The following is a 3878-nucleotide window of genomic DNA, read 5'->3' on the forward strand; positions in this document are numbered from 1 at the left end:
CCTCCCTCCCTCAGTTCCTCCCTCTCACCAAGCCATAATTGTGGCAGCCCCTTGGCCCACATAGTCCTTTCACTGATCAGTCAGACACACTCTTTTTTTATTTTTGAATTTTGGGTGAAGTCAATTAATTGAGCTCTTAGATGATGATGATGATGATGATTATTATTAGTTTATTTGTGTTTTTTTTTTTTTTTACATAGAGGTTCCCTGTGTCCCTGGAACTCACTTTGTAGACAAGGCTGGCCTCAGACTCACAGAGATCTAGCTGCCCCTGCCTCTACCTCTGCTTCCTAGTGCCGGAATTAAAGGCCTGTACTAAACACACTTTCCCCCCCTAAGTCAGGGTTTCTCTGTGTCTGTCGCTTTGCCTGTCCTAAAACTCACACTGCAGAACGAGGTGGCCTCAAACTCACAGCGATTTGCCTGTTTCTGCCTCTCCTGATTTCTGAGGGCTGAGAACTGAGAATAAAGAAATGTGCTGCCCAAAATATACTGCCGCTGCTGCAATTAAAAAAATAAATTAAAATAAAATAACCTGAGATAAACAAAGAAAAAAAGGAAAACACCTGTTTTTTCCTTCCTTCCTTCCTTCCTTCCTTCCTTCCTTCCTTCCTTCCTTCCTTTCTTTTTCCTTACTTGTTTTTTTTTCTGTTTTCTTCTTTTATTATTATTATTATTATTATTTTTGGTGAAGGGTTTCTCTGTATAATACCTTTAACTCACTATATAAACCAGGCTGTCATCTTGGTAACATTATGGTTTTGTATTTTCTTATTTCTTGTCTGTAAATCAACAAATCAACATTTCTTCTCTCTCTCTCACACTCATTTAATTTATGTTTTATTTTATTTTTGGTTTGTGTTCTTGTTTTGATTTTCAAGGAAGGGTTTCTCTGTTGCTTTGGAGCCTGTCTTTGGAACTAGCTCTTGTCAACCAGGCTGGCTGGCCTCAAACTCCCAGAGATCCACCTGCCTCTCTGCCAGATATGGAACCAGTCATCTTGGTTAGTTCAAAAGCCACCTCATAAAAACACACACACACACACAACACACACACACACACACACACACACACACACAGAGGCACATCCAGAGAAACATATTTTTTTTTTTTTTTTTTTGGTTTTTCGAGACAGGGTTTCTCTGTGGCTTTGGAGCCTGTCCTGGAACTAGCTCTGTAGACCAGGCTGGTCTCGAACTCACAGAGATCCGCCTGCCTCTGCTTCCCGAGTGCTGGGATTAAAGGCTTGCGCCACCACTGCCCTGCGATGCCCCTACTATAAAAATGGGTTTCAGAAACCGGCCTTTTGCCACAGTGTCAGAAGCCCAAACTCTGCCTGTGGTCTCAGCTAGCTGATAAGCTTCTGTGACTCGCGGTGTGTTTGTATTTTTAAGTTTGTTTTTGGTTTATTAGACTTGGTGGTGTTCTCATCTTTGCATGACCCCCCCCCCCCGACCCAACATTTAAGTGTCCTTCAACCATTTTAGATCCCTCTGTTGAGAGTTCTCTGTTTAGGTCTGTACTCCATTTTTTAAAATTGGATTATTTGTTCTTTGGATGACCAATTTCTCGACTTCTTTGTGTATTTTGGAGATTAGTGAAGATCTTTTCCCATTCTGTAAGGCCGTCGTTTTGTCTTCATGGCCATGTTCTTTGCTTTACAGAAGCTTTTCAGTTTCAGGAGGTCTCACTTATTAATTGTTTCTCTCAGTGTCTGTTTTTTTTTCTTTTTTTTTTCTTTCTTTTTTTTTCTTTTTTTTCTTTTTTTCTTTTTTTTCTTCTTTATTTTTCTTTTTTTCCTTTTTTTTCTTTTTTTTTCTCTCTTTAGTTTTTTTCTTTGTTTTTTTTTGTTTTTTTTTCTTTTTTTTTCTTTTCTTTTTTTTCTTTTTCTCTCAGTGTCTGTGCTACTGGGGTTCTATTTAGCAAGCGTTCTCCTGTGCCAATGTGTTCAAGTGCATTTGATATTTTTATTTTTATATTCTTTTATTGTGGATGAAGTCAATTATTTGAACTCTCAAATATTTTTATTGTTATTATCTCTCTATTTGTTTGCTTATTTGTGGTTGTTCAACATAAGGTTTTGTTGTGTACCCTTGTATGCCCTGGGACTCACTTTGTAGACAAGACTGGCCTCAGACTCACAGAGAGTCATCTGCCTCTGCCTCCTAGTGCTGAGATTAAAGGCATGCACTAAACACCTTTTCTATATATTTATTTTCCTAATAATTTATTTATTTTCATTTTATTGTCATTGGTGTTTTGCCTGCATGTATGTCTATCTGAGGGTGTCCGATCTTGGAGTTACCGACAGCTGTTGACTGCCATGTGGGTGGTAAGGAATTGAACCTGGGTCCTCTGGAAGAGCAGTCAGAACTCTTAACCACAGAGCCATCTCTCTCCAGCCCTCACCTTTTTTTTTTTTTTTGAAAACGGGGTTTCTCTGTGTCACTTTGCCTGGCCTTGAATCTCAATCTGCAGAACAAGGGAGCCTTAAACTCACAGTGATCTGCCTGCCTTGGTCTCCCTGATCTTGGAGGTGTTTTTATCATCTCTCTCTCTCTCTCTCTCTCTCTCTCTCTCTCTCTCTCTCTCAAATATGTTTGGTTTTGTGTTTTGCTTTATGAGACAGGGTTTCTCTGCTGCTTTGGAGACTGTTGTTAAAACTAGCTCCTTTCTTATAGACCAGGCTGTCCTAAAACTCCCAATGATCCTGTTTCTGCTAAATATGGAGCCAGTGCTCTTGAATGCCTTTGTCTGGTGAGGTCAAAAGCCACCCCCACACACACAACCCCCCCCCAACACACACACAAACCAAACACAGGCACAGGCACACCCAGAGACACATAAATAAACTTTTAAATTAAGAAGAGCCTGGAGAGCTAGTTTCGCGGCTCTTCCAGAGAAATTGGGTTCAATTCCCAGCACCTGCATGGCAGCTCATAGTGATTGTAAATTCAGTTTCTGGGTGATCTGACATCTTCAGACCATTGCACATAAAATAAAGTTAAGAAAATCATAAAAAAATTCCTTAAGAAATTGAAATTTAACTAAATCCCACACAATTGGAAACACTCTCAAATAAAAGTAAAATAAATGGAAAAGAATACAGTGCTAAGTGCAGTTATGAAAATGTTTTGAAATGTGATACCTTCCCTGTCTCCCCCACATACACAAGCCACACTGAGAGATTTAAATAAAATCTGGGTAATCATTTATGTATCTGGCCTATGTCAGAGGGGCAGGGGAAGCTGAAGCCTTGTCCTTTGGGCTCCAGGTTCTCAGTACTGCGTCAAAAACTCGAGTGTATAGTGAGCCCATGTCTGTCCTGCCGGCAGCACTCAGGAACTGGGAATACAAGGATCAGGAGATCATCTTCAACAACCCAGCAAGTGCAAACCATCCTGGTGGGAAAGAGACCCTCTAAAAGAAATCAATAAAATGACATTTTTATTTTTTTCTGTCGGAAGTGAAAATGTTCCAAATAATTCACTGCATCAGTATTCCTGGAAATGATATCAAAATCAGAATTTTTCTTTTTTTTTTAACATTTTATTTTATTCTTATTATTTTCATTTTTATTTTTTTGGTTTTTCGAGACAGGGTTTCTCTGTGGTTTTGGAGCCTGTCCTGGAACTAGCTCTTGTAGACCAGGCTGGTCTCGAAATCACAGAGATCCGCCTGCCTCTGCCTCCCAAGTGCTGGGATTAAAGGCGTGCGCCACCACTGCCTGGCGTAAATCAGAATTTTTCATATTATTCCATGGCTGTTGTAATTTTCTCTGTGGCAGACAGAGGCAGGCAGATCTCTGTGAGTTTGAGGCCAGCCTGGTCATCTACAGTTCCAGGACAGGTGCCAAAGCTAAGAGAATCCTTGTCTCA

The sequence above is a fragment of the Microtus pennsylvanicus genome, unplaced genomic scaffold (assembly GCF_037038515.1).
Source record: "Microtus pennsylvanicus isolate mMicPen1 unplaced genomic scaffold, mMicPen1.hap1 Scaffold_50, whole genome shotgun sequence".
In the NCBI taxonomy this organism is placed as follows: Eukaryota; Metazoa; Chordata; class Mammalia; order Rodentia; family Cricetidae; genus Microtus; species Microtus pennsylvanicus.